At 43.1% G+C, this 19,348-nt stretch overlaps 1 non-coding gene across 1 annotated transcript; it reads right to left on the reverse strand.

The window, feature by feature from the left end:
- Positions 1–1,457: 1,457 nt before the first annotated feature.
- Positions 1,458–1,529, reverse strand: TRNAP-AGG (transfer RNA proline (anticodon AGG)). Its single transcript has one exon. It is a non-coding gene; the product is annotated as a tRNA-Pro (tRNA).
- Between the last annotated feature and the right edge of the window lie 17,819 nt (positions 1,530–19,348).

The raw sequence follows: 19,348 nt of genomic DNA on the forward strand, positions 1-19,348 counted from the left end.
AGGATGAAGGGTGGGCTACCATGAAAGGATGAAGTGAACCTCTTCTTCTTGGGTTGAAGCAAGTAATGATGAAGCTCCCCGAATGATGGCTCTGATACTAGTTGAAAGGTGGAGCAGAAGTGGGAGCACAAGCAGAAGCAAGAAGAGAGTAAGTGGTATAGATGTTCAAGCAAGAAGAGAGAGAATAGTGTGTGGGACCTCTAGCAGTGGCAATGCGTGACCTACCTTCCCTTATTCTATTTCCATTAAAAGAAAAAGGAATAAAGTGATAGTGATGGGCATCCACTATCTATAGTATAAAGGTGTGCGGGTACAATATACAAGTAAATGTAGGTGGCTAAGTATAGGAAACTTTTAACCCCCAACAAGAACATAGGAAAGAACACAATCAAGACACAATCTATATAGGGTGCTACCATTAGGTCATAGATGCTATTGTGTGCAGGTGACCAACATTAAAACCAACCCTTTCATAGTGAAATGATATGGTATAGTTTCAATTGATCTAAAGTATACGGGGGTGACTAACCCATAGTTGTGGAAAGGATCTCGCACAAACTATCATTAAGAGAAGCTAGGCTGATTCCTAGTGCCAATGTAGTGGTTGATAATGTGAATTAACATATATGAGTAAGGTTGGATTTTCCACCTAATGTTTTGACATGGCTTTGACAAATGCCTTAAAATTGTTAGAAGTGTAGCATGGGAACCCTGAGAGTAAGCAAGGGTGCATGAGGAAAGGTGAGGTGTGAATGAGCTGAAGGGCAGGGGAAGCCCTAACCCTAGCCCATAGTGAGGCTATATAAATAGCCTGGAGGTCACTCTTAGAGGCTCTCAGAGGTAGAGAGAGTGTACCAGTTGTACTTGCGAGAAACTTACTAAACAAAATTTTATTCTTGTACTTGAGCTCTCTCCACCTGTTGTGCACACCTTCTCATGTTGACATTCTAATATTTCAACATGCTATCACAGCCATCTCTAATCCAACAAGCTTCCTTCAACTCTATTTCACACTAAGTGCACATGAATATGTCATTTTCTCATCATATCTATTCACCTCCATAGCTGCTTGCTATACCCACCTCTATTGGAGGACTTGGGGAGACCAGAAGAGAGCATTTCAGCTCAGGACCTCTTCCATCTCTCACTCAAAATCATATATGTGACTTACAATGCATATGCTTCCATGAAGAAAACGGTACTATGCACGAAGAAGAAAGTGTGTAAAAACCATGGTTAAAGCCACCGATAACTAGGTGGCAGATTTGTTTGTTCCATTACCATATGTTTGTATTAGGTAGGACGCTACTACATTATAATAATTTATAGTTTTCTGAACCAGGCAAAAGCGTGGCGCGCAAGATGCGGAAGGGGATGCCGGCGCGCCAGCAAGAGAAGCGTACTGGCGAACCCCGCGCCACCGGCGGGGTGCGCGAGAGGGTTGGGAAGGGGGCGCGAGGGCATTCCGAGAATTGAACTCGGGACCTCTCGCACCCTAAGCGAGAATCATACCACTAGACCAAATGCCCGCTGCATGGTTGGCGTGTGGCGCCGCATGGCGCTCCATTTCATCGCCGCAGAAAATGCTCTGCCGCCCCGCCGAGGTCTTCTTATCTTTTGTTTTGTGTGCGTGCAATCTTCCCTTCTTCACGTGTCGTCGATTGATAGTATCTACCCGGCTTTGCAGCGTCAAAGAACCAAAAGGGTGCAATTTCTCTCAGCCGCTTGAAACCATTCTCGTATCATTACATACCAAGGTTAATTATTATGAGCCATCTAAGCTTTTCGTTCTCCTTAGTCTAAGTCGATGATCAGCGCCTTCCCTTACTCTTGTTCCCCTCCCAAGTGTTGCTAGTGGGTCACACTTCACTCTCAAACAATCGGGCCTACCAATTGTTTATTTTATGTTTTTAGCCTCTAGTGACCCCCCAAAGAGGGGACCACGCCTTGTGCTCGAGCATTTATCTTGAGTCGCATGCGCGGGGAAGGATTCATAGGCTTTCTGAACACGCTCTACCTTATGCATCTACCGAGGCAAAAGAGAACCCAGCATATCCTTACAAAAGGCTGCTCTACTGCTCCTGATGCTAACTAAAGAGGCAAGGCTTCAAATTCCGGCCATACCAATCATTATAAACACGGCCATGATGGTATTAGCAAGGGTGTCCTTCTAGAATCCCGTGCTTGATGAATGGCTAGGAGACACTTCGGCACACGCATGCTATTACCAAAAGAGCCAGTCCGTCGACCTATGGCCGCCAACTGCACCGAGGGATGGAGTGGCATGTGCCAAAAGGTGCTTTGAAGGGAAACAAATCAAAAGACCCTGAGTTTAGGATGAGGTGCGATTCGCATAGACCTGTTAGTCCTACTAGTGCACATATGACCAACGCACACAACCGAGCTGATATGGCACCTTTACACGAGTGCCGGGTGCCACAAAATTTGTGCCCAAAAGTACCTCTTTTTGCATGCCATTGGCGTGTCATCTTGTGATTCTTTCATGGCATTCTCGAAGAAGGACTCCTCTGTTCTCATGCGTGCATACGTACACGCTAAGTATGCCATCAATGGCTTGCTATGGAGTCTTCCGACTTATCGTCTATAGCAAGGCCTACTATTAAGGGTTACCCCTCCTAACCAGAGCTTCCGTACTCGGATTTCATATAACAACCCTTCTCTAGAGCATCTACGAGACTTTTGCTCAATGCGCTATCGGATCGGCTTTATAAATATCGGCATCAACGCCAGAGAGGAATGGGTGAACACTGGGTAAGTCATCCTAAGTGCTAGTGAGTCCTTCTCTGTCATTGAACCCCCTACCAGCCTATTAGCCATAAACTGTTGCTTCTATAACACATCTTGGGTGTCAAACTCCATGGTTTGTATGATACAGAGAACAGAAGAAGAAGAAGATAACACAACAATGGAGTTATAAGAGAAAGAACAATGAAAAGTTTCAACAAAGTAACACATTAGTTACTTTAGATAAGCTCATTCGTCGAGCGATATAACCAACTAATTTTTCAACTTTTTTGACCTAATAACTTTGTAGCCTACAGCTCTTTGCATCTTCACTTATGGAACGGACCCTCTCCACCTTGAGCTCCATCTAATCCGCAATCTAATAGTTTGAGGCACCTTGCCCTTACCTGTAGTCCGCAAGGCATAGGTCCAAAGCTACTTCTTGCTTCTAGACTTATTCTCAATTTGCAATCCATAAGTTGCAACATCTATGGCGACATAGGCTGACCATACAAACATATCCTCTAAAATCTTCTTTATGCCACCCTTTGCCAAAGCTTGTAGCAACAGATAGATCTATGTCACTAGCACAAATTTTTCCATCCTTCCAAAAAATCAAATATTTTCTCATAGCATCTTTGTAAGCTTCACACAGTCCCTGTGGTCATGCTCAACATTGTCACACCACAAATATCTGCAAACAAATTCACTCCTAGTTGGAGTTTGTGAAGGAGTAGCTCTCCTAGGATATCTTCCAATTTAGCCAATTTTACGTGTAGATCTCTCGTATTATTTACAAGCTCATCCAATTTAACCAATTTTATATTAAACCTTTCATGTGTGGTGAAACACATGCAAATATATATTGAAACTCCATGTACAACTTTATCAAGTCTTACTTGAAGTCTTGTTCTACATAAATGCCTACTTTACTTGATTTGGACTCTCCTTCATCATTCATGTTGACTTCCTTGTTAGATATGATCAATGCCCCACCCTCATTAGGTACTACCAATGATCCATGGTGCTCAAAGTTGTAAGGCCCCCATTATGAGGAGAAGCCAAGTGTGAGCCCGGACATTGGTGGAGTCCTGACTTGTATATCGGATGAGGTCTATGTGACCGGATGGCAAAAAGGTGACCATTGTGGGTCTAATCTTTGGGTTAGACAGAGTGGTTAAGCTGGTAGCAACTCGAGGCACATTGCATTGAGTTGCGTAGTAAGGGAGTTAAAAGGGGCCCCTATTGTGGGGTCCGGGGGCCGCGGACGCGGCCCCTGGCTGGGGGGTCCCAGGGGGGCCAGCGGCCCCCCTGGCGGGGGTCCGGGGGCAGCGCCCCCGGTCCGATGGTAAAGGGAATATTCCCTGGAATATTCCCTGGCCGACTAGTGGAGGCTCATATGGTAGGTCGGTCAGCAGGCCGACCTAACGACCTTCGCGGGCTATAAAAGCTAAACCCCTTCGCAGCCATCTTACACTCATCTTTCACCCAGTCAGAGTTGTTGTTCCAGCTAGCCTTAAGATCTTCACCTATCTTCTGTCTAGATCGCCATCTAAGCTTCACACAGTGGAAGCGCACGGGTGGACAGAGCCATCTTTGTATCAGTTGTTTGGAGTTAAAGAATTTTATTGATTCTCCTCTTATCTGTTGTGTACTCTCTATCTCTTTCTCAGATTCTGTTCGCTGCGCCGTGTAATATTTTACATGGTATCAGAGCCCAGGGGGCTCTAGAGATCGGAGAGCGTGCAAGAGGCAAAGGCTTCAACAGCAAAGAGAAACGATGTCGACTCCGGGAAGCAGTTCTGGCGCATCCGGAAGCGGTGCAGGAGGTGGTGCTGCTGTACCGGCTATTCAAACACTGAGGATTCGTCCACCAACCTTCAGCGAAGGCAAGTTAGATGGTACAAACTACACCTTGTGGAAGTTCAAAATTACAACTATCCTGGATTCTTATGAGCTTCTGGAGACTGTGCTGGGGACTGACGCAGAACCACAGCCTATCCCCGACCCATCAAATCCTAGTGTGATGATTCCTCCGAATGCAGATCTTCTACGAGCTTGGAAACGAAGGAATGCAGATGCATTGTGTGCCTTAGTTACAAGCTGTTCTGACAGTGTTTTGACTCTGATTCAGCATACAACCAAAGCGTCAGAGGCTTGGAATGTACTAAGGAGTCAGTATGAAACACGAAACCAAACAAGGATTCAAAACTTGGAGAATCAACTAGCAGCGGAGAAGTTTGCTGAAGGAGAGACGGTTGAAGCATTCATCACTCGGATTAAGAATCTGCGCGACCAGATGGCTGGCGCTGGGATACAAAAGACTAGCGAAGAGCTAGCTCGGAGGTGTCTTCGGATTTGTCCACAAAAGTTTGATGGACTAGTAACTGCCCTTAATACTCAGGTGAGACCTCAAGCTTTGACTTTTGAGGAGTTTTGTGCATTATTAATGGAGGAGGAGTTGAGGCTGAAAGCCCGAGAAGGAAGCAACAATGGAGATGCTGCATTCTCTGCCAATGCAAAAGGCAAAGGTGTTTCCTCCACCAAAAATGATGGTGACAAAAAGAAAAAGGGCGGCAAGAAGAAGTTTCAAGGAGAGTGCTTCTACTGTAAGAAGAAAGGACATGCAATTGCAGATTGTCGTGTCAAGAAGGCAGATGAAAAGAATGGTACCCTTAAAACTAAAGGGAAAGAGACAGCCAATACGGCTGAAGCAGAGTTGGAATTATTCATGGCGACCATTGAGGAAGTGTGCTCCTCGCCGCAAGAAGAATCTACCACTGACTCTTGGGTGTTGGATAGTGGGGCCTCCCGTCACATGACCAACAAGAAAGGTCTATACAGTTCTATGCAGCCTCTACAAGAATCCATCACTGTGACGGTTGGAAATGATGCTAAATGCCCTGCTGCGGGCACAGGTACTATTTCTTTTGTTGCTGCAAATGGTGAAGTCAAAAAGCTTTCAAATGTGTTGTATGTTCCCGAAATCAGGAGAAATCTCTTATCAGTTGCTGCCATAACTGATCTTGGTCATGAAGTGAGGTTCAAGAAGACAGGTGCAGAAATTATTGATAGTGCTGGCACAATTGTTGGCAAAGGAGAAAGAAGGAACAACCTGTATGAGCTAAGTGCTCTTACAGCCACCGCTGGAGTGGGCACAAGTAAGCTTTGGCATGAAAGGTTTGGACACATCGGATTTGCAGTATTGAAGGAGATGCAAAAGCAAGGTATGGTTGCTCACCTACCTACAATAACTGAATTGAAGGAACCATGTGAAGCTTGTATGATGGGCAAGCAACAGAGAAAGGCATTTCCACAAGAAAGCAAGAATAGAGCACATGCTCCTCTAGAGTTGGTGCATGCTGACTTGTGTGGTAAGATGCCTACACAGGCCTTGGGGGGATCTTCTTATTTTATGTTGATTGTCGATGACTACAGTAGGAAGATGTGGGTGTACTTCCTTCGTGATAAGGCTCAAGCTTTTGGTAAGTTTAAAGAATGGCTAATACTTGTTGAGAATGAAACAGGGAAAAGTGTGAAGAAATTTAGAACAGATGGTGGTGGTGAGTTCAACTCAAAGGAGTTTGAAGGCTTTTGCAAGAGCAAAGGGATCAAGCGTCAATTGACGACGCCTCACACACCTCAGCAGAATGGTGTTGTGGAACGCAGGAATCGTACCATTGTGGAGATGGCAAGATGCATGCTAAAGGGCAAGGGATTGCCTAACCATTTTTGGGCTGAAGCTGTTAATACTGCAGTCTACATTCTAAATCGGAGCTACACAAAGGCTCTCAAGGGAAAAACACCTCATGAGGCTTACACTGGTAAGAAACCATCTGTTTCACATTTCAGAATTTTTGGATGTGAATGTTATGCACATGTTCCAGATGAGAAGAGAAACAAGTTACAACCAAAAAGCAGAAAATGTATCTTCTTGGGTTATAGTGATGAGCAGAAGGCTTACAAGTTATATGACCAAGAGGCAAAGAAGATCATCGCGAGCCGTGATGTGGTGTTCAAGGAGGAGCCGCATACAGTGGAGGAGGAGAAGGCAAGGTCTTCCACTTTATCATCAAGCGAAGAAGTAGTCCACTATGAACCTGTCCCGAGAGCTATCCCTATCCTTAAGGAGGAGGAAGCATCATCTTCAGATGATGAGGAAAAAGTTCACCAACCTGACATCACCCCACCGGAAAAGCCATTGCCGCGCTGGGTGAAGCAGCTCTATGACCACAATAATCCTAGGCCTGCATCTGTTGAGGAGAAGGCAGACGGACCAAGGAGGTCTCAGAGAATAGAGGAGCAAAGGAGGGCTTCTGCTCACATAGTCAACATGGCCTTGATGGTTGAGATTATGAGAGAAGTAAAGGAGCCAACTGACTTAGAAGAAGCACTTGCAGATCCATCATGGAAGGCTGCTATGCAGGCGGAGTATGACAGCATAATGAAGAATGACACTTGGGAGCTAGTGGATCGGCCAGCAAAGCGGAAGATTATTGGCACCAAGTGGATCTGGAAGGTAAAGTACAAGGCTGATGGTACCTTAGAAAAGTACAAAGCTAGACTGGTTGCCCAAGGATTTTCACAAGTTGAAGGGTTTGATTTTCAAGAGTCATTTGCCCCAACTGCCAGAATGACCACTATTCGCACGGTACTTGCAGTGGCTGCCCACAAGAAGTGGCCAGTGTACCAAATGGATGTTAAGTCAGCGTTCTTAAATGGTGACCTCAAGGAGGAGGTGTACGTGGCTCAGCCACCAGGGTTTGAGGCCCCCCATTCTGAGAACAAAGTGTGTAAACTGAAGAAGGCATTGTATGGGCTGAAACAAGCCCCCAGAGCATGGTACCAGCGGATAGATAGGTTCTTTTTAAACCTAAACTTCAAAAGATGTGCCTCAGATGCTAACTTGTATGTTTACAGGGATGGTAAAAAGTCTGTAGTGATTGTCCTATATGTGGACGACCTTCTTATTACAGGTGACTATGAAGATATGATCAACCAAACTCGAAAGGCTTTGAGTTTTGAGTTTGAAATGACAGACTTGGGCTTGCTGCACTATTGTTTGGGGATTGAAGTCTGGCAAGAGCCAGGAAAGATCTTCATCTCTCAGAAGAAGTATGCATGGGAGATCTTGAAGGCATTTGGCATGACCGAGTGCAAGGAGATAGCTACACCTATGGAGGTGAATGTAAAGTTATCCGTTGAGGATACATCAGCACTAGCAGACATTGGGAGGTATAGGAGGTTGGTCGGCAGTCTAATCTACTTGTGTAACACCAGACCAGATATCAGTTTTGTTGTTGGTGTTTTGAGCAGGTTCTCAAACAAACCTCATGAGAGTCATTGGAAGGCTGGGATGCGGGTGCTCAGATACTTGAAGAAAACTCTTGACTATGGTATCACATACAGTTTTGGAACTTCTCTTGTGGGGAACTGTGACTCAGATTGGGCAGGAGACATTGATTCCAGGAAGTCAATTTCTGGTTATTGTTTCTCTTTAGGTTCAGGAATTTTCTCTTGGATTAGTAAGAAGCAACCAACAGTGGCATTGTCTTCTACCGAAGCAGAGTACAAGGCAGCTTGTTTTGCTGCATGTGAGGCCGTATGGTTGAGAAGGATTCTATGGCATATGGGAGTGCAGGATGAAGAACCAACTGTGCTGAGATGTGACAATCAGAGTTGCATCGCCATTGCCAAAAATCCAGTGTTTCATGCACGCACCAAACATATAGAGATCCAGTATCACTATGTGCGTGATTTGATGGAGGATGGGATAGTGGAATTGGTCTACTGTCCAACAGAGGAGAATGGAGCAGATATCTTCACCAAAGCACTTACGAAGGATCTGCTTCAAGTTCATCTTCAGAGACTCGGCATTGGGCCGAGGAGATAGTTCACCTATGGGTGGACATTGAGGGGGGGTGTTAGATATGATCAATGCCCCACCCTCATTAGGTACTACCAATGATCCATGGTGCTCAAAGTTGTAAGGCCCCCATTATGAGGAGAAGCCAAGTGTGAGCCCGGACATTGGTGGAGTCCTGACTTGTATATCGGATGAGGTCTATGTGACCGGATGGCAAAAAGGTGACCATTGTGGGTCTAATCTTTGGGTTAGACAGAGTGGTTAAGCTGGTAGCAACTCGAGGCACATTGCATTGAGTTGCGTAGTAAGGGAGTTAAAAGGGGCCCCTATTGTGGGGTCCGGGGGCCGCGGAAGCGGCCCCTGGCTGGGGGGTCCCAGGGGGGCCAGCGGCCCCCCTGGCGGGGGTCCGGGGGCAGCGCCCCCGGCCCGATGGTAAAGGGAATATTCCCTGGAATATTCCCTGGCCGACTAGTGGAGGCTCATATGGTAGGTCGGTCAGCAGGCCGACCTAACGACCTTCGCGGGCTATAAAAGCTAAACCCCTTCGCAGCCATCTTACACTCATCTTTCACCCAGTCAGAGTTGTTGTTCCAGCTAGCCTTAAGATCTTCACCTATCTTCTGTCTAGATCGCCATCTAAGCTTCACACAGTGGAAGCGCACGGGTGGACAGAGCCATCTTTGTATCAGTTGTTTGGAGTTAAAGAATTTTACTGATTCTCCTCTTATCTGTTGTGTACTCTCTATCTCTTTCTCAGATTCTGTTCGCTGCGCCGTGTAATATTTTACATCCTACACTTCATCCTCCAAGACTATTGTATAATTCCTCATGGTATTCATACATCTACTTAGCCTGAATTATAGTTCTCTGTCCTTCTTCATACTAAACACCTAAATTGTCCATAAGCTAAAATTCCTCAGCATCTTTATAAAATCTTTAAATATTTTATTTACTTTTGTCCGAGAACTTTCTTGAACTTTAGGCTGCTCCTGCCTTGCCAAAAGCTCTTCAGGATGTTGGCTCAACCAGTCATAAACTACAATTTGAACAATTTGTTGTTTAGAAACTTCATTTGCAATGATGTTGGGCTACACCTGGTACCCCTGAATAATGCTATCCATGTTTATTTCAAAAATTGGTACTGCTAAAGGGTCTACCTAAATAAAAATACTCCTCCTTACCATCCTCAACTTCATCCACCAAATTGATTGTTTGTGCCACCACTGGTTTAGACTTATTCTTTAGGATGAATTTACTTAATATGGATAGTTTGATATCCGTTAAACCTTGGGAAATACGTACATAGTGAATACTCTAATGCTACCTCAACTTTGCTAATTTGAACCGTGGCCTAGCGAAAAGCATGTGATAAGACTCTCCTAGCTCTGACATCCCCATTACCAAAAAACTAAATTTAAAGTTCAAGCTACAACTTTGATTTGTTGATTCTTCAATATAGCAAGTGCTTGTAACCTCCTTTGGGCTACCATTTTAACTTGAAATGGGGCAGGTAATAACTCACCTTGCTTACTGTCCAAATATCTATTTTGAGAGAGAATATCCACTCCTGAACATCCATCCAACATACTTATTGCCTGCATATTCCACTTAAATGATAGGGACCTGATAGTCCACATCCTCTTAGAGTAGCTATTAGTGACTTACATTTAGGAACTTGTTGCCCCTGCGAGGTTCTTCCCCTAAGAATATCTTGGTACTTTTTCCTAATCATTAGGAGGATCTTCTCTTTGAACCCTAGAATCAAGTTCAAGAATTGATCCAATGTTAATTGTAAAGAACACCTTGCTACTGCTTGGAATGAGTTATCATAATCTTTATCCTATAGTTTTTGTGAACATGTATGTTAAGGTTGATCATTTTCTTGATTAAGATTCAAGTTCCTTGCCATTCCTAATCACCAAAGTCTGTAAGAAATGCCTTTTGAGCCTCTTTTGTAGCATATTGACTTGCTTAATATCCCTTTTCCTAACCTTTTCTTATTTGTCCCAATCCACTTTCTTTTTTGGGCCTAACTTCTAGTGATTGCTCACACTAAAGATTCTTTAAGACAATATTCAACTGTAATACATCTAGAGCAATCACATTGCACATGCATACTACCCACATTCAGATTACTTGCCATCTTGCCCTTCATTTCATGCTCTTCAACTTGATGACTATTATCTCTTGGAGTAGTCATTGCATGTTTAGGATGGGTTAGAATCAAACATTGGCAACAGAACCCCAATCTTGCTTTTCAAACCCTTGTTGGGGTAAAAGACCTCTGGGCCTGCCCATGTACACACTGACCGCCCATTCTTTATTCATATATAATATGATAGTGCAATAAGCATGTCAGCTTAGTTGGATAGCACCTACATGGTGTGTGCTCTTCTCTCCTGCATCTTTGTCTTCTCCTTCTCCATTTCCATTGCATCCCCTTCAACTAGTATTAGAGCTTGATTGTGGAGCTTGGCCTGGTATTACTTCAGCCCGCATTGAAGACCTAGAGCTTGGAGCTTTAATGCCATCCATGGCTTCTTCCCCTCGAGGTAAGATTTCATCTCCCGCCTCTCTCCCGCCCTTATAGGCTCTTTGCAAGGTGTTCCTTGGCTTCATTGGGCACCTTGTATGCCCCCATTTTCCCCCTTATCCTCAGCATAACCAGCATACCCTACAATAGCAGCTCACATTTTTTGCGCCTGTTTCAAAATCTAGCTCAAAAATCCCATTTTTACTCATATCTCGGGCATCTGGAACACCATTTAGGCAAGTAAGAGTCTAACTTGGGGTTTTGGCACGCTCCGGACGCAATGGTGATGTCAGATTTGCCAAATTCTGATCACAAAATTTTCTGTAACATATCAAAGTTGATTTACAACAAGAAAATGTCATGCTCTTAGCTTATGTGATGCTCCTGAGGCTTGGTATTTGATGCCCAAATGCTTTGGGGATGTTTGTCCAATGTTTTGAGATGCTTTGGGACTTGGTTTGAGCTTCCCTAGCTCGATTTATGCAGGGATTTATTGCTGTACATTGTTTAGGCAGCAAGGTTTTATCAAGAAGAACGGCTTATGCATAATGCTCTTTGTTGAAATTCCAATGTCCTATTAGATGTATTGATGCTTGGTCATCATGGTTTATGCTTGGATATGTTATTTGAAAGCTATTGGGCCTTGATTTGGATGGGGACACTTCGTTGTTGGTTGGGATTTATGCTACCTTGGTTGACATGTTATTTTACCTCCAGTTTGGTTATGCCTATGGTCTATGGGTGCTCCCGACTACTCGGGATGATATGCTAATGTATTTGGATGATACCACTTTGATGTTTATGCTCCTGGATACTTCTTGAGCAAAGAGTAGAGCTCAATTTTTGGTTCACTGTCATTTTCTTTGCAGCTAGCATTTCACTTGACAAGGTTTATACCCCATGCTACCCATTATGGGACTAATGTTTGATGTGGATGCTTTTGGGTTTGGCTACAGTATGAAAGATGTTTGGTATTGAATCGACTTGCATTTGAGAATTTTGTGGAGCAGTTTTCATTCAATTGGCTTATCACTTATGCAACTTGGATGCTATTTGGCCCTTAATGCCCCGATTATGGATCTTGGATTTACTTGGATGCAGATACATGTTTTGAGCAGTGCTTGCTCCATTGTCTTGGCAGTTGGTTATTGAGATTTCATTGCTCATTGATGCTTGGTTCTTTGCGGGTTACTCCTTGATCACTAGACTTCTTGACAGTGCTTGGGTTTAGCAGTTATGGCTTTGTTGCTTCTGTGGTGCCTAGCTTCTATGCTAGTTGGGTTGCTTTTGCCCTGCCCATATAGGTCAGAGAGCAGTTGCTCTTGATGCTTACTAGACTATGCACTTTGTCTATTGTCATGTACTTTACAGAGCCACTTATTTGGATGTTGTTGTATAGATACTTGGGCTTCTCATGGAGCTTGACAATTGCGGGATCTTATGCCACTTACCGGTCTTTCATTGACTTGGATGCTACTATGTGGTTTGATGTATTGCAGAGTCATGTTTGCCATTATGGTTATGGGCTGATTTCATGGCTGAATACCATATGCTCTTATGACAGATGTCTTATGCTTTATCGTACTATGGTTGGTTATGTCATGCAATTGGCTATGACTTTTTTTCATGTGGGAGTTTTTGCATCCTTGGTTGATGCCTTTATGTCCTCCCGTCTGTTGAGGTTTCATGAGCCTTTGCAGCATGCTTCTACCATTGATGTATTTGTAGATGATTGTATTTATGAGTAGGTTCCCTCCGTTGGGATAGCCCTTTCCTGCTTGAGCTCCGTGGATGCTATGGATAGCCCTATTTATGATGACTTGGATTCCTTGTCATCTTCTACAAGTTCTTCTACTTCAGATGTTGTTTGCTTCCATTGTGGGAAGCTTGGGCATGTTCAAAGAAAATGCTTTAGACGGATTAGAGAGCAACAGAGACAGAGACGGACTCGACATGAGCAGAGAGTCAGAGATACAACAAATGCAGAAGGTGTTACCACTCTTACTAGTGGTGAGGTACATGCAGTTACCCATGATGATGCAATTGAGCATGTACTCCTGTCATCTTGTTTCCCTACATCTTACTTGCTCAGTGATTAGGCCTATGCGTTTGATTGACTTTCGGACTCTATAGCATCTTGTCATCTTACCCCTCATAGAGCATGGTTCTCTTCTTACATGGAGGTTGATGGATGTATTGATTTGGGCATTGAGCAGTCTTATGCTATTGTTGGTACAGGGGGTATACACCTAGCTTTGCCTAATGGGACTTCTCTTATACTCAGGGATGTTTTACATATTCCCATGCTCTGTAAGAGCTTGATTTCTACCAATTAGTTGTATAATGCAGGATATACTATTTCTCTTCAAGATTGGTCATGGAAGATCTGTTGTGGTTGCTTGGTTTTGGCCAGAGGTTCTAGAGTTGGTTCTCATTACCCAGTGCATGTCTCTCATGTGGGTGATTCTCTGGTTGCAGTTATCCGGATGCCACATACATTGTTATGGCATTATCACCTAGGCCATATGCTCCACAGAGAGATGGAGATCTTGTCTCGTTTAGACTCATTGTTGCCTCCTATGTCACTTGCAGATCTTGATGCTTGCCTTGATTGTACTCTTGGTCCTTGCAGAGCCCCCTTGGCTTATGGCAATCATACTAGGCATGTCCTCTAGATCGTGTCCATTGTGCAGTATAAGGACCTATGCCTTCCTAGTCACTTGGTGGAGCATCGTACTTTGTGACCTTTGTTGATCATGCTACCCACCGTGTTTGGGCTTATTCATTAGTGCAGATTGAGGAGGCCACAGTTATGCTTGACAGGTTTATGGATTTTGCTGGTAGCAGGCCTAGGTGCTTGCAGATGGATTATGAGAGTCATGCTCTCTCTCCTAGCTTTCGAACCTCTTGTCAATAGTATGGCATTGATTTCTTGTGTCCACTATATTATGGGATTGCTCATGGCATGTGCCTGACCTTACAGGCAAAGGTTGCTTCTATGCTTACCACAGTTGGGTTGTCTTATGGATTTTGGGCTGAGGCCCTTATGACAGCAATCTATTTGGTTAACAGTACGCCGTGCTTGACCTCAGATGGTATTGCACCCCATGAGGCATGGAGTGGCATGCAACCCTCCTATGATTATTTGAGGATGTTTGGCTGCTGCTAGGCATCTGTACGTATGCCACATGAGCGTATGTCATGGAGATGTATCCTCCTTGGTTATGGAGATGGTGACTCTAAGACCTACAATTTATGGGATTTGGATGCCTAGTAGGTCATACGCAGCCGTCATGATATCTTTTATAAGACACAGACACCTCTTAGGCCTCTTGATGAGCATTCAATATGCTTTATGGCTGATTTTATAGCAGCTATAGTGCCATTACAACAAGCTATTTATGCTGAAAATGAGGCACGTATTGTCCCAAATGACATAGCTATGCATAGCAGCCAGGGTCAGGATGTTGGTGGTCAGTTGCTAGACCCCTTGCAGGCTCATGAGAGCCGTTTTCTTATAGTTTTGCAGACTGGACAACCAACCATATGTCAGTCTTCCGCTTCACTAAGGCCACATGTAGTCTTGAGACCCCGTTGGACGAGTGTCTGGGATGTTGGCTCTCTTTTAGTGATTGAATCTGGAGAGTTTGACTGCTCTCTGCTATATTGTATGCGCTACGGTGATGCTACGTGCGACTTTGATGCTTTACAACTGTGCCCTGATGAGTTGTGCTTGCTTCATGAGAAGCATTCTTGGATTGCTCCATTGTATGGAGCTGCGGGATCGCTTATCTCTTGGATGTCATGGACTCGGGGATGCTTGACTCTTCTTCTGCAGAGGTTCCCGACACTTCTTGCACAACTCTCTTTTCGATTGGGCATTGGGTGAGATATCATAATTCCTCACCTTGTCTTTTTTCTTTTCTTTTCTTTGTTTTCACTTCCTAGCCACATTGGCCTTTTAGTGGGAGGTTGCTGGGGTAAAAGCCCTCTGGGCCTACCCATGTACACTGTGACCACCCATTCTTTATTCATAGTGTAATAAGGCTGTCAGTTTAGTTGGACAACACCTACATGGTGTGCTCTTCTCTTCCGCATCTTCCTCTTCTCCTTCTCCACTGCCATTGCATCCCCTTCAACCCTTAATAAAATAAGAAATTTGCATTTCCTAAGATGGTCTATCAATTATTCCCAAAAAGGCATTCTTGAGTGCATCATAAGTCGAGAAGCTAGCTAAACCATCGTAGCAAGTAAAACAATCCATTCCCTTATCCTAAAATGTGGCTACAAAGTGTTTCTTCTTAACCTAATCATCATACATTTGGTCAAATCCACTAGCTGTCCATCCGGTCTCAAATTGAGCAACATGGCAATCAAGTTGGAAAACAAGATCCTACTTCTTTTCACTTGAAAATTTGGATGCTCAAACTTTGGGATTTTGAGGTGGTTGTTGAGAGATTTTTCTTAGTCTAGCTCCAATACCTAAAGAATTGAATACTAATTGTTGTTGTGCAAGTGGCCCAAAGAGGGCAATTTCCAATAGAAGGACATCCCATAATCTTTTCCTAAAATCATCAGGAGGGGTTTGTATGTCCACTTGTGGTTTATGATTGAACTCCTCTCCTAATGCACTTTTGGATAGAATATCCTTTGGTGGTGGTTCGTCCTTTAGTACCATTTCTTCAACCTACACTTCAATTTCTCCTTCAAACTTGAGACATTGAACCTTCCTTCTTAATTATTCTCTCAATTTCCATGCTTAGAATCTCCTAAGAATCCAATCCCTCTAATGAGGACGCTTCCTTGATATGAATGCTACCCATCCAAAATGCCTTAGATATCATAATTGCCATTATAGCATTGCACTTCCATAGGCTATTCATTCAAATTCCTCTCCTTCACACTTGATGCCCAAATCATGAGTAGATTGTAACATGAACCAAGAAGGATTGCCAAAGTGTAATGGCCTAACTTATCAAATATCTTAAATGCAACAAAACATATCCACACCTTCGATACATAGGAATGTCTACATTTTCAGCCTACATATTTCCTAAAGTAGAAAACATCAATGAATTTTCAATTAACATAGGATTTCAAGTTGCATCATCCATGTCCTACAATAGGCACTATCATAAACATATCATTATATGAGAACTAAAAAGGCATGAATCAGGATGCATTACAATCAGACAGCCACCGTTCCACTAAAGGTAAAGGGTTGTTTTACATCAAACCATATATACACATAAATAATAAGTTCCTAAAGTGTGTAATTAGAGCCTCGACAATATTACACTTAGAATTTGTAATCATAGCCTAAGCTTGTAAGGTTATATTACACTTGTAGCTATAGCCTAGCCTTCCAAAGCTTAATAAATAAATAGTTCCTATACTATGATTCATACCCCAGTTGGTAACCTTGTAAAGAAACCTCCTTCCCCGTGCCCCCCCTCTTATAAGGCTATAAGGACAAAAACACCTCATGTATATTGAATGAAAATTTCCCTTGGTAAATGAGATAATGAAAGATGATGAAAGAGAAAGTAAGAAAATAAAATGATTTTGATTAACTTTCCTCTAGTGTAGTGTGATAAATTTAAAAATTTCATCAGTAACACTGGATTCTTTTAAGTTTTCAACTTGTTATTATGAAGTGTTTGACTAATGTATACATTGAATTTATTCCTTGTAGAAGATATTTAATATCTCATGTACAAGTTTTGGTTTTGTTAATGTGCTACTAAATTTTATAGTTCTTAAATAAAATATTCTTGCTTGATGATGGGATTTCTCCATGACATGGCTATTTCATATTAACAATGGCCCATAACCTTTAACAAAGTATGTTCCATGCTTTGATAAAATATTATTCATGTGAACTCAAAACTTGTTAGAATGATGAAAATATATAAAATTTACAAGTTGAAGTTTCCAAAAATGATACCTATTGTTATGTATCCTTTTAAAGTTGCACATAGCCTCCAAAAATCACATTCTTCAAACGAGTTCTTCACATTTGTTAATGTACATGTTTGGATCAAGAATCCTGATCTCTATATGCAAAGTACATGTATATGTTCTTTTTAAGAAAACTTGCAAGACAATGTCACACAAATGGTGATCAAAGAAAATCTCTAGTCACAACCCAAAGACATGAGAGAAAACGAGTGCTTGAAAATTGAATAAATTTGTCAAAGTATTAAACTCAACAAAATAGATTTACCAAACATATGGCGGGAGAGCAAGAGCCAAAAAGAGAGATACACAAAATGGGAACTCCGAGAGTCAAAATGTGTGACCGGGCCTTCCTTTATTCAAATTGTCATTGAAAAAATAAAGAATAAGGTGACGGTGACGAGCGCCTGCCACCTCCAGTGTGCAGCGGTGGGTACTATCAGTGTAGTAATACACGAGTGGCTAGGTGGAGGCGCCTTTAACCCCAACAACCTCCCACGTAAAGGCGAATCTATCCCAATGAGGAGTGAAAAGAAAAAGAAAAGATTGTACAATGTACACATATACAATAGGATGAGGAAAAACGTCATCTCATCCAACCCCCATCAATCTCCTGAGGAAGGCAAAGCGCTCAATAGTGAGGCTTTTCATGAGAAGATATGTAGGATTTTCATCAGTGGTGGAGACCTTGACAAGGTCAACACACCTGTCCTCCACGACCCCACGTATGAAGTGATACCTCATCTCAATGAGATTTAAGAGCATCTAGCTCATCATGAGCTTTCCTTGCTATCAATATATCATCCACATAAAGTACCAAAATAAGCAATGAGCCATCACTGGGTGTCTGTGTAAAGACATCGATCCATAGCACTCTTGATGTAGCCCTGTGATTGCATAAAGTTATCAAACTTATGATACTGCTCCCTAGGTGCCTGCTTCAAGCCATAAAGACTTTTCTTTAACTTGCACACTAGGTGCTCCCTGCTAGGTTCTGCAAAGCCCTTGGACTGCTCCATGTAAATCTCATCATGCAAATCCCCATGCAAGAATGCAGTCTTGACATCCATTAGATACATGTCTAAGTCAAGCTGCGCGACTAAGGCCAAAACCAAATGAAGGGTGGTTATCTTGACCACAGGGAAAAAGACTTCATCAAAGTCAACTCCATGCTCCTGTTTAAAACCCCTAGCAACAAGTCTTGCCTTATAAGTTGGCTTGGGATGCCCAGGGGTACTTTTCAGCTTGTACACCCATTTGCATGGCAAAGCCTTCTTGCTGTTAGGAAATGCAACCAAATACCAAGTCATATTCTTATGCAGGGAGTCCATCTTAGACTGCATAGCCGTCTTCCAAGAGTGACTGTCACCCCTCCGCATACCCTCATTATAGGTGAGAGGCTCTCCTACATCTGTAACCCTGTAACCAAGACATAATGCATCGAGGTCTCAAATCTTTCAGGTGGACATCTAGCTCTAGTAGACCATCTCACTGTAGGCTATGCTTTATGTCTAGCATCCTGTCCAACACCCTGGCCATGTGTACCAACTGCTGCTGTAGGAGACTATCCAACTAGCTATGTAGGAGCACATGGCTCCTCCTAGAATATAACCTTATGTATCTTTACCATCTTCTCAAGCTTCCTATGCATCTTGTCTTCATGGAAGACTACATCATGGGGCTACGGATGAATTTTCATGCCTGTAGATCCCAGAGGTGGTAACCCATCTCATCTGCATCTCCATAGCCAAGGAAAATACATTTGACACTCTTAGGATCCAACTTAGTCTACTTTTCCTTGGGCACATGGTAGAATGCCTCACATCCAAAGACACGTAGATGCGCATAAGACGGGCAGTCCATACCTCCTCTACAACCTGGAAATCCAACCCACTGGAAGGTGATCTATTTATGACATGCACAACTGTATTGATTACCTCAGCCCAAAATCTATGTAGTAGGCATGCATGGTTAAGCATACTGCGTACACGCTCTTGGATGGTTCTATTCATCCGTTCAGCCAAACCATTTAGCAGTGGGGTATAGGTAGTGGTCAACTGATGCATAATACCCCTCTTATCACATAATTTTTCAAAGGCACATGACACATATTCTCCCCCATGGTTAGTCCTAAGGCATTTCAGCCTATGCCCAGTCTAGCTCTCAACCAATGTAAGCCACCTCTGAAACATAGCTAAGACAAATGACTTAATCTTAATGGGGTAAGCCCAAACTTTACGCGAAAA

The sequence above is a fragment of the Lygodium microphyllum genome, chromosome 28, assembly GCF_053477565.2.
Source record: "Lygodium microphyllum isolate KBCC chromosome 28, Lygodium_microphyllum_v1.1.10, whole genome shotgun sequence".
NCBI classification, from domain to species: Eukaryota; Viridiplantae; Streptophyta; class Polypodiopsida; order Schizaeales; family Lygodiaceae; genus Lygodium; species Lygodium microphyllum.